Source organism: Penaeus japonicus, unplaced genomic scaffold (assembly GCF_977035675.1).
Source record: "Penaeus japonicus unplaced genomic scaffold, GWHDUDI00000001_assembly GWHDUDI00000013, whole genome shotgun sequence".
NCBI classification, from domain to species: Eukaryota; Metazoa; Arthropoda; class Malacostraca; order Decapoda; family Penaeidae; genus Penaeus; species Penaeus japonicus.
In genome coordinates, this window is record NW_028234415.1 from 19932587 (window position 1) to 19945086 (window position 12500).

General features: G+C 46.8%; 1 protein-coding gene and 1 pseudogene across 2 annotated transcripts in view; one reads left to right on the forward strand and one right to left on the reverse strand.

Moving 5' to 3' along the window:
* Positions 1-12500, forward strand: part of Lk6 (MAPK interacting serine/threonine Lk6 kinase) — a 482934-nt gene that overhangs the window by 174413 nt on the left and 296021 nt on the right. The window lies entirely within an intron of this gene.
* LOC147470621 (uncharacterized) lies at positions 853-3869 on the reverse strand (annotated as a pseudogene).

The window sequence follows — 12500 nt, forward strand, 5'->3', positions numbered from 1 at the left end:
AGAGAGAGAGAGAGAGAGAGGAAAATAGAGAGAGAGAGAGATGGGTAGGAAGATAGAGAGAGAGAGATGGGTAGGAAGATAGAGAGAGAGAGCGATAGGTAGGAAGATAGAGAGAGAAAGAGAGAGCGATAGGTAGGAAGATAGAGAGAGAAAGAGAGAGCGATAGGTAGGAAGATAGAGAGAGAAAGAGAGAGCGATAGGTAGGAAGATAGAGAGAGAAAGAGAGAGAGAGAGGTAGGAAGATAGAGAGAGAAAGAGAGAGAGAGAGGTAGGAAGATAGAGAAAGAGAGAGAGAGAGGTAGGAAGATAGAGAGAGAGAGAGAGAGATGGGTAGGAAGATAGAGAGAGAGAGAGCGATAGGTAGAAATATATATATATATATATAGAGAGAGAGAAATAGGTAGGAAGATAGAGAGAGAGAGATAGGTAGGGAGATAGAGAGAGAGAGAGATAGCTAGGAAGATAGAGAGAGAGAGAGATAGCTAGGAAGATAGAGAGAGAGAGAGATAGCTAGGAAGATAGAGAGAGAGAGAGATAGCTAGGAAGATAGAGAGAGAGAGAGATAGCTAGGAAGAGAGAGAGAGAGAGAGAGATAGCTAGGAAGAGAGAGAGAGAAAAAAAGAGAGATAGGAAGAGAGAGAGAAAAAAAAAAGATAGGAAGAGAGAGAAAAAAAATAGGAAGAGAGAGAGAGAAAAAAAAGATAGGAAGAAAGAGAAAAAAAAGAGAGAGATAGGAAGAGAGAGAGATAGGAAGAGAGAGAGATAGGAAGAGAGAGAGATTATTTAATCAATTTATTACGCCTATTGGCGGCAGACCTAGTAACATTAATGTTCAAAGAATATTACAGAGCACTCGTGTCTCGCAGGGCACGCTGGATGCACATGCACACGCACACACACACGCGCATAAGCACGCACGCGTACATACACGTGCACACACATACACACAAATACACACACACACACACACACGCACACACACTCAACACAGAGGAAACAAGTCTATACAATTAACAGCCACCAAAGTGAGGATGGCGAGCAAGAAGTACATCTAAGTTGTCATCTGTGAGCAAATGTTTACAAATTTGAAGTAAGGTCTGTCCCTGTGGTAGTAAATTTGTCACTGTGGGGCAATGGAGGCAATAGTGGTCGAGGGTGTTGGCGTTGGGGCGGTTGCACAGCTTGCAGGAGGAGAAGTGCGGCACGTCCTCTGCTTGGGAGACTTGCCATACTGGCCGGTACCCCAACCTGAGCCGAGCACTTACAACATTATGCCTACGCACCATAAGCCCATGTTGGCGGTACTTGTAGGGACTCTGAAGAAAGTGGTCATGATGCTGTATGGAAACACTGTTGGTCCTTTCTGCGTTCCTTCGATGTGTTGTTATGGCATGAGCAGCTGAGTATATGCTGGTTCTAAAGCACCGTAGGGATGGCACGGCGGTTGCATCATCTAGGTCCAATGCACAGGCCTCCTTGGCAAGACGATCCACCTTGTCATTACCAATAAGTCCGATGTGAGAAGGCGTCCACACGAAAGATATGATAAGGGATGCGTCATGGGCGGTGGCGAGTTGACACAGAATTTCTTGCACAACATGGCCACAGCTCGGTCTTGCAGAGGAAAGAGCTTGAAGAGCTGACTGCGAGTCACAAACAATTATCCCATTAACTCTTTGCTGAACAATGATCATTACTGCATCAAGAATGCCATGAAGCTCGCAGAAAGTAGAGCTCGATGAGTTGGGTAGCCTGCGGCCGCGCCATTCACCATCCACAGGTGGCTCCATGGTGGGTGAAAACACAGCACACGCCGCACTCCCGTCTGCCTGCACTGAACCATCAACATATATGTGGTGTGCAGCGGGGACAGACACGGACACTCTGGTGATGGTTTCTAGAGCCAATTGCTTCTGTAAAAGGGGAAGGGCATCTTTGGAGGTTGGTGTAAATGTGACATCAGGGAGGGGAACTCGCCACGGTGGTAAATCAGGGATAGCTGCCTCCTCAGGGACGTTGACACCAAGGCCACGAAGGTTGTTGCATACTTCACTGATGAGGTTGTGGCCACCTGGTCGAAGTGGAAGTCTGGGTGCATCTGGGTCGAGTGAAGTTCGGATAACAGCAGAGAAGTGAGGAGCAAGAATTGGGGAATGAAGACACTTGATAGAAAGATAAGTCACATTGGCATAAATTCTCTCTACAAGTGGGGGCAAGTCGAGCTCAGACTGCATGTTGACTAAGCGAGTGGAGGGAGGACACCCTAGGATGAATCTCATGGCTCTATTCTGGAAATTTTCAAGAGGCTTTAGTGCTTTTCTGGGAAGTTGACACAGGATAGGGGGCAAATAGTCAACAACTGAGCGAAGGAATAAAACATTAAGGGTCCTCGCCACTGAGATAGAAACACCTATGGCATTGGTAGCAAGCCACTTAACAGGAGTGAAGCGGGGCTGCAACCGGTCAAGGTTTTTCACGATGGGGTGAATTCGTTGTCGTGCACGTATGGTTGGAGTGACCCGGACTGGTGCACCAAGGTATGTGTACTGCGTGCAATGAGGTATGCCATTCCCACCCATTGTAAACACTGGCAGTGCTCTAAGTTATGGTAGGAAAATTCTGTTTTTTTTTTCTGGGGAGATGATAAGGCCACATGAAACAGAAGACACATAGAAGTTATGGAGAAAGAGCTGAAGATCTTGAGGTTGAGTGGATACAGATGTCATCGGCATAACAGGTGACGGTAATTCCAGGGATGGCAGGGCGAAGAGAAAGTAGACGGTGCATCAGGACATTGAAAAGGAAAGGGCTTAAAACGCCTCCCTGTGGAGTACCAAGCTCAAACAGTTCGTAGGAGCTACAGAATCCCCTAAACATGACACATGAGGCCCTATTACTGAGAAAACCCCGTATCCACCTCAGAAGATTTCCTTGAATACCAAAGTCCACCAGCTGGTCAAGAATAATTTTCTCTGTTGGCTATATCAAAGGCACTTTTGAGGTCAAGGAAGGCAACTACGCTAGTGGAGGAAAGGCGGGTATAGAGTTCTACAAGACAATGGTGCGTGCTTCGTTGTGGAAGGAAACCGTACAGACTGGGAGAGAGTTTATCCTGTAGGCGATGCATTAGTCGGGCAAGAAGGATGCGTTCAAGCACCTTACTAAAGCAGGAAGTGAGGGAGATGGGCCTAAATTTATCGGTTCCAGGTTTTGGTATTGGGAGAATTGTGCTGGAAGTCCAGGCAGAGGGCACATATCCCTGACGAAAACAAAGATTGAAGGTGTAGAAGAGGGTTACCAGGAACTTTCTGAATGAGGTGAAGCACTTGATATGTAAGGCCATCATCCCCAGGTGCAGTAGTCTTAGTCCCAGCAAGAGCACGTCGCAGTTCATCCTCTGTTAGAGGAATGTCATCCTGCTCATCCAGTTTCAATAATGCATTCATCAGACGAAGGTTGCGAATGTTACGTTGAGAGGAGAGAGCTTCTTGAATGTGTGCAGGCAGATTGCAAGTTTGTGATTGAGCTGACCAAGTAATGATGAGATCCTGAGCGTATTCCTGTGGACTATGGTGGAGGGCATAGGTGGTTTTTTTCTTCACGGTCCTGTTTATTAGATGCCACATGGTCTGAATGCTAGTCTGATGATTGATGCTGTCTGTATATTTCTCCCATGACTCTGTGTAGACGGACTTCTGAAGGGCAATAAGATCATCCCTCGCTGTCTGGTACTGATACAGATGATCTGGTGTGGGTTGCCTCTGAAAGGCAAGACCAGCATCAAATGCCATTCTTTCTGCTTGACCAGGTATGGGCCACAGGGCGATGTTGAATGTGAGGCTTGATAACATAACTGCAGTAAAAGTCATGTGTGGCTTTTACCAGGGAACTGTACAAGTTGTCAGGGGAAAGAAGGTCAGAAGTGGGAAGAAGCCTGGAGATGTACGAGATGTATGTAGTAGGACAGTACTTGGGAGGGATGGAAATCCGGGTGCGGTGGTGAGGAAGCCTAGGACTGGTGGGTAGAGAGTACTGTAGGCTGAGAGCGATATGGTCGGAGAAGAGAGAAGGTACTGAATGGCAACTAACGCGGGATGCCACAAGGCCAGATGTTAGGATGTGGTCCAGGGTACCCCCACGGGTATGTGTGGCTCCACCAGTATTCCAGCGGGTGAGATGGTAGCGCCGTATGTAGTTGAGCAAAGGCAGGCCACTGCGGTTAGGAATGGGAGAAGTGTCACCAAGAGAAGGATGCCGGCCCTTAAAATCCCCATGTAGATCATTCCACAATCTCTAGGAGTCGGAAGAGCTTGGAGGTTAATCACACCAGGGGCAGAGTACACATTGCAGAGTATGAGTTTGCCATCTCCCACAGTGACCTCAAAAAGTTGAAAGGTCATATCAGCATGCGTAGAGCAACGGAGGAGCTTGTGTGGCATGGAGCAATGAACATAAGTAACGAGGCCATTCCTGGCATGGTGTACATATGAGACATAGCCTGATAGTAAGGGAGCTGTTTCCCCCGGCCGAGCACCACCAACAAAAGCTTCTTGAATAAATATGACCTGTGGGTGATGGCGATAGACATATGTCCTAAGTGCAGTGAGCTTAGAGTAGTGTCTGATTCCAAACGCATTCCAAGAGATAATATGCAGTGGCATGAAACTAGTGAGGTTTACCCTTAGTTTTACGGAAGGCAGAAGATCGCGTAGTAGGAGTGGGGGCGCTGCCAGGCATGGTGCAGGTTGGGAGGTTGTGGATGGTGCTGGATCACTTAGCTTTTCAAAGCGGGAGGCAACAATATCAAGCTTTTCAGTGAGTGCCGTGACAGATGTAATGACAACTTTGTGTGATTCGACTAAGGCTGCAATAGTGTTTGAAGTGGTGGCTTGCTGGCTTACCAAGCTGTCAATGCGGGCATCTATAGCATCAAAGCGTGCTGTGAGAGCAGTACAGCGAGATTCCATAGAAGCAAGAGCTTGACGAAGGGCTTTGATTTCAGCAGAATCCATAGGAGAAGGATATGAAGGTGATAATGCCGGTGGTGATGGTGGTGGTGGTGGTGGCGGCGATGGCGACTCCTGAGGTGGGGCTTTGTGGGATTGCTTAGCACATTCATGCCAGACATTTACTCCTGGCATGTTACAACGAGGGCACTTCCACTGTGAGGTGTCTGGTGCAGACATGGGTGAGGATTCCGATGCAGAGGCAGAAACAGCCCCTTCAGTGGATTTCGAAGGAGTGCTATAAGGGCAGGAGCGGGTAGCATGGTTTGCAGCACACCATGCACACTTCTCTTTGGCAGAGCAGTAGCGTGAGATATGGCCAATACCCCAGCATTTAAAGCACCATGGCTTATCATCTTTCATCTTGCGCAGTTCACTGGAAGGAAGGCAAGGGAGGAAGGAGAAATTGACGGAAGATGGAGGGGGTTCCAAGAGACTCCAGGTTATGACGAGACGATTAATAGGTGTCCCGTTTTGATGGAATCGGCGAGCAGTGTACACACCCAGTAGTTCCTTGGCAAGGGAAGGATCAATTCCAACAGGGTAGCGAGTTAAGAGGTAAGTAGGGAACTTACGGGGCCTTTCGACTGAGTCCTGAATGTCAAGGTGTAATGACAGGAACTCTCCATCCTTGACCCTTTCAATGATGTCCTGACGGCACCTCGGGATATATATACAAAGCGCAAAGTGACAGCTGACATCTTTACCTCTGCAAGCTCCCGATCGAGTCGGAATGCCTTCGTGACTGCAGACAGCCAACGAAGCTTCACATCACTGCTCAGGTTCTCCTTAAAGGCTAACTTCACATACTTGTCCCGGGGAGCAAAGGCTGGAGCAGCAGATCGGGGCATCGAGAGTGCAGCCAGAAGAATGGGGCGAGGTGTAGTGTCAAATACCTTATGCTGGCTAGGAGTTTCCTTATGTTTTTTGTTTTTTTTTTAGCATGTTTCATTGGGCATTTGATGGATTCAGGGCACCAGCTTCTTGATCACAATGATTTTGGGGCTCAAGATGTTCTGTAGACTGGTCATCATCATTCTCACTTAAGGGATGATCGACCTCAACATCAGCGAGGGAGGCTGGACCCGAGTACTCCATGATCCCCAAAATCGGGAGAGCCTGAGGCATTGGCAACACTTAGCTGGGATATGATCTCACAAGGGTGACGTAGCCATGACGTCACACACCTTGCAGTGCGCATGCGCAAGCCCGATGGCCGCCGACCTTGGGGGGGGGGGGAGCACGTGTTTGATATATTATCCGAGCTACAGACTAAGTCCAAAACACAATTGATACACTGTTCACACTTTGCTGACGACTACTGCTCACTGTAACTCACGGTACACGCTGGGAAGCCTCAATTCCTTGGGAGACCCGTAAATCAACTAACTAGTCTGCTTTCGGCGAAATGTTGATCAGCTGATCATGTAAACAAGACTTCCACAACTGGTCTTGTAATTAAAACAAAAGGCGTTATTTTCTATAAAGATCCCCAGATACCCCCTCACAACTTCACTGACTGTTGCTCGAAGGTCAACTAAAACTTCCACTGTAGACACAATCTTGAAAACACCAAAGATGTGAAGAAGATGAAAATAAATCCCAGGAGCAATACGAAACACGTCCGTTCACAAAGAGAGGGGGAGAGGAGAAAAAAGAGAGAGAGAGAAAAAAAAAAAAAAAAAGAGAGAGAGAGAAAAAAAGAGAGAGAGAGAAAAAAAAGATAGGAAGAGAGAGAAAAAAAAAGATAGGAAGAGAGAGAAAAAAAAAGATAGGAAGAGAGAGAAAAAAAAAGAGAGGGATAGGAAGAGAGAGAGAAAAAAAGAGAGAGATAGGAAGAGAGAGAGAAAAAAAGAGAGAGATAGGAAGAGAGAGAAAAAAAGAGAGAGATAGGAAGAGAGAGAGAAAAAAAAGAGAGAGATAGGAAGAGAGAGAGAAAAAAAAGAGAGAGATAGGAAGAGAAAGAGAAAAAAAGAGAGAGATAGGAAGAGAGAGAGATAGGAAGAGAGAGAGATAGGAAGAGAGAGAGATAGGAAGAGAGAGAGAGAAAAAAAGAGAGAGAGAGAGAAAAAAAGAGAGAGAGAGAAAAAAAAGAGAGAGATAGGAAGAGAAAGAGAAAAAAAGAGAGAGATAGGAAGAAAGAGAAAAAAAAAGAGAGAGATAGGAAGAAAGAGAAAAAAAAGAGAGAGATAGGAAGAGAGAGAGATAGGAAGAGAGAGAGATAGGAAGAGAGAGAGATAGGAAGAGAGAGAGATAGGAAGAGAGAGAGAAAAAAAAGAGAGAGATAGGAAGAGAGAGAGAAAAAAAAGAGAGAGAGAAAAAAAAGAGAGAGATAGGAAGAGAGAGAGAAAAAAAAGAGAGAGATAGGAAGAGAAAGAGAGAGATAGGAAGAGAAAGAGAGAGATAGGAAGAGAAAGAGAAAAAAAGAGAGAGATAGGAAGAGAGAGAGATAGGAAGAGAGAGAGATAGGAAGAGAGAGAGATAGGAAGAGAGAGAGATAGGAAGAGAGAGAGAAAAAAAAAGAGAGAGAGATAGGAAGAGAGAGAGAAAAAAAAGAGAGAGATAGGAAGAGAGAGAGAGAAAAAAGAGAGAGATAGGAAGAGAAAGAGAAAAAAAGAGAGAGATAGGAAGAAAGAGAGAGATAGGAAGAGAGAGAGAGAGAGAGAAAGAGAGAAGAGAGAGAGAGAAAGAAGAGAGAGAAAAAAGAGAGAGAGATAGGAAGAGAGAGAGATAGGAAGAGAGAGAGAGAGAGAGAGAGAGAGAGAGATAGGAAGAGAGAGAGATAGGAAGAGAGAGAGATAGGAAGAGAGAGAGAGAGATAGGAAGAGAGAGAGAGAGATAGGAAGAGAGAGAGAGAGAGAGGAAGAGAGAGAGAGAGATAGGAAGAGAGAGAGAGAGATAGGAAGAGAGAGAGAGAGATAGGAAGAGAGAGAGAGAGATAGGAAGAGAGAGAGAGAGATAGGAAGAGAGAGAGAGAGAGAGGAAGAGAGAGAGAGAGAGAGAAAGAGAGATAGGAAGAGAGAGATAGGAAGAAAGAGAGAGAAAAAAGAGAGAGAGAGAGAGAGAGAAAGAGAAAGAAGAGAGAGAGAGATAGGAAGAGAGAGAGATAGGAAGAGAGAGAGATTATTTAATCAATTTAATTACGCCTATTGGCGGCAGACCTAGTAACATTAATGTTCCCAAGGAATATTACAGAGCACTCGTTCTCGCAGGGCACGCTGATGCACATGCACACGCACACACACACGCGCAAAGCCGCACGCGTACAACACGTGCACACCACATACACACAAATCACACACCCACACACACTAAGCACACACCACACAACACAGAGGAAACCATCTATAACAATTAACAGCCAACAAAGTGAGGAAGGCGAGCAAGAAGTACATCTAAGTTGTCATCTGTGAGCAAATGTTTACAAATTGAAGTAAGGTCTGTCCATGGGTATAAATTTTGTTCACGTGGGAATGGAGGCTTTTGGGTTCCTGGTGGTGGCGTTTGGGGCGTTGCACAGCGTGCAGGAGGAGAATGCGCTCGTCCCTCATGCTTGGAGACTTGCCATACGGCCGTATCCACCCCCAACCGGTCCGAGCACTTACATCATTATGCCTACGCTACCATAAGCCCATGTTGGCGGTACTTGAGAATCTGAAAAAAAGAATAGTGGTCATGATCTGTATGGAAACACTGTGGTCCTTTCTGCGATCCCTTCGATGTTTGTATATGTCATGGAGCAGCTGAGTATATGCTGTCAAGCACCGTAGGGATGGCTCGGCCCGGGGGGGTGGGGGGTTGCATCATCTTGGTCCAATGCACAGGCCCTCCTTGGCAAGACGATCCACCTTGTCATTACCAATAAGTCCGTTGTGAGAACGTCCACAACGAAAGATATGATAAGGGATGCGTCCCATGGCGGTGGCGAGTTGACACACAGAATTTCTTGCACTACATGGCCACACTCGGTCTTGCAGAGGAAGAGCTTGAAGAGCTTACCCTGCGAGTCACAATACTATTACCCTTTAACTCTTTGCTGAACTATGATCATTACTGCATCAATAATGGCCATGAAGCTCGCAGAAAGGTAGAGCTCGATAGTTTTGGGTAGCCTCGGCCGCGCCATCACCATCCACAGGTGCTCCAAGGTGGTTGAAACTCAGCACAATCGCCGCACTCCCCGCTGCCTGCATCTGAACCATCAACATATATGTGGTGTGCAGCGGGACAGAACTGACACTCTGGTGATGGTTTCTAAGCCAATTGCTTCAGTAAAAGGGGAATGGGCATCTTTGAGTTGGTGTAAATGTAACTCAGGGAGGGGAACTCGCCACGGTGTAAATCATGATAGCTGCCCTCAGACGTTGACACCAAGGCCCACGAAGGATTTGTTGCATACTTCACTGATTGAGGTTGTGGCCACCTGGTCGAAGTGGAAAGTAGTTCTGGGTTTGCCCTGGGTGCGCATCTGGGTCGTAGTGAAGTTCGGGGGGGATAACCGCTAGAAAAGAAAGTGAGGAGCATGAATTTGGGGATATGGAAATGAAGGACACTTGTGATAGAAAGAATAATGACATTGGCATAAAATTCTCTCTACAAAAGTAGGGGGCAGTAGGTCGAGCTCAGACTGCATGTTGACTATGGCGACGAGTGGAGGATCGTAGGACCGGAAACTCACCCCTAGGATGAATCTCATGGCTCTATTCTGGAAATTTTCAAGAGGGGCTCTTTTATTTAGTCGCATTTCTGGGAAGTTGACAAAAAGGACTGGGGGACAAGTTTAGTCATACAACTGATCCGAAGAAATTCAAACATAAAGGCTCGCCACTGAGATAAGAAACACCTGTGCATTGGTGGGCAAGCCAACCTTAACAAAGGAGTGAAGACGGGGGCTGGCAACCGCGTCTAGAAGGTTTATTCCCACTGATGGGAGTTGAATCCGTTGTCGTTGAAGGTCCAGGTATGGCTGGACAGTGAAGTGACCCGGAACTGGTTTCTCGGACGGGAATGGTTGCACCAAGGATTCATGTGTAACTGCGTTGCAATGATGGTATGGACATTCCCACCCATTGTTAACCAACTGGTCAGTTGCTCTGAAGTTACGGTCCCCCCCCCCCAATTGTCTAGGAAAAAAATTCTGCGATTTTTTATATCTGGGGAGTAATAAGGCCACAGGAAACAGAAGACACATATAAATTATGGAGAAAGAGCTGAAGATTCTTGAGGTGAGGTTGTTTGAGTGATACAGATGTTCATCTGCATAACAAGTGACAGTAGTTCCCCGGGGATGGCAGGAGATAAGAGAGAAAGTAGACGGATGCATCAGGACATTGAAAAGGAAAATCGGCTTTTTTACTTTAAAACGACTCCATGTGGAGAAAACAAGTACCAACTCAAAAACAGTTTCGTAAGGAGCTACTGAGGATTCCACCTCGTAACATGACACATGAGGCCCTATTACTGAGAAAAAACCCCGTACCACCACCCTCAGAAGATTTTCCGTTTGAATACCGCAAAAGTTCCACCAGGCTGGTCAAGGAATAATTCTCTATGTTGGCTATATCTAAACGGTCACTTTTGAAGGGTCAAGGAAAGGAAGGCTAACTACCGCTTAGTGGAGTAAAGGCTCGCTGGGGTGGTGGGGGGAGTTTAGATTATTAGAGTCTACAAGACAATGGTGCGTGCCGTTGCTACGTTGTGGAAGGAATACCGTACAGGACTGGGAACGAGAGAGTTTATCCGTAGGCTACGTGCCATTACATATTAGTCGGGCAAGAAGGATGCGGTTCAAGCACCTTTACTAAAGCAGGAGTGAGGAGATGATCAAGTGTGGGGACGTGTGGAAGATGGGCCTAAATTTATCGTAGGGTTCCAGGTTTTGGTATTGGGACAATGTGGTGCTGGGGAAGAGTCCAGGCAGAGAGGCACATATCCCTGACGAAAAACAAAGATTGAAGAGCCGGTGTTGCTTTTTGTTGTAGAAGAGGGTGTTACCAGGTACTATCTGGAATGAGGTGAAGAGCACTTTTTAATAAGGCCATCCCCCAGGTTGAGCAAGTAGTCTTTAGTTCCCACAGCAAAGCAAAATGAAGCACGTCGCAGCAGTGGTCATCTCTCTGTTTGAGAGGAATGTCATCCTGCTCAATTCCAGTTTTCAATAATTTGCATTCATCAGACGAAGGTTGCGAAAATGTTATCGTTGAGAGGAGAGAGAGCTTCTTGAATGTGTGCATGCAGATTGACAAGTTTGTGATTGAGCTGAACCATAGTTGTAATGATGAGAATCCTGAGCGTATTCCTGTGGGACTAAGGTGGAGCTTAGCTATAGGTGGTTTTTTTCTTCACGGTCCTTGGTTTGATTAGTTAGATGCCACAATGGTTCGAGAAGCTTAGTCTGAATGATTGATGCTTTGTTCTGTATATTTCTCCCATGACTCTGTGTAGACGGACTTCTGAAAGGGCAATAAGATCATCCCTCGTCTCTTGTCTGGGTAACGGATACAGAAATGATCTTGGTTGTGGTTGCCTCTGAAAAGGCAAGACCAACCATTGCTTTATCAAATGCCCACATTTCTTTCTGCTTGAATCTAATGCATTTGGTTCTAACTCCCAGGTATGGGCCACAGGCGCCGATTGTTGAATGTGAGGCTTAGCATAACATAACTGCAGTAAAAGTCCAGTCGTGGCTTTTTACAGGGAACTGTACAAGTTTGTCAGGGGGGAACGAAAGGAGGTCAAAAGTGGAAGGTTGAGTTAGCCGCTGTGGTGAGATGTACGAGATGTTATGTAGGACTGAGTACTTGGGGTGATGGGATGGAAAGCTCGCTGGGTGTGCGGGTTGGTGAGGAAGCCTAGGACTTCTAGTTCTGGTTAGAGAGTACTGTAGGCTGAGAGCGATATGGTCGGAGAAGAATCTGAGAAGGTCTGAAATGGGGCAACTAGACGCGGGGGATGCCACAAGGCCAGATGTTAGGATGTTGGTCCAGCGGTTGCCCCGGTACCCCCACGGGTATGTGTGTGGACTCCACCAGTATTCTATTCCAGCGGCGTGTGAGATGGTAGCGCCCGTATGTTAGAGGCAAAAGGCAGGCCACTGCGGAGGTAGGAATGGAGGAGAAGTGTCACCAAAGAAAGTTGTCACCAGAGAAGGATGCCGGGCATATTTAAAAATCCCCCAAGTGTAGTTCATGTCCACAATCTCTAAGGTATGTCAGGAAGAGCTTGGAGGTTTAATCACACCCAGGGGGACCAGAGTACTAACTTTGCTAGGTAGTATGAGTTTGCCATCTCCAGCACAGTTGACCTCAAAAAAAAGTTGAAAGGTCATAGGGGTCTAGCATGTAGTTAGTTTTAGAGTCTGGGGCGGGGAGGGGGGGGGGGTAAATTTCCTTTCAAGAGGTCAGCAATCCGCGTGTTGGTGGCATGGTAGGGGTGGGGTGGTGGGGGTGGGGGGGGGGGGGGGGGGGGGGGGGGGGGGGGGGGGGGGGGGGGGGG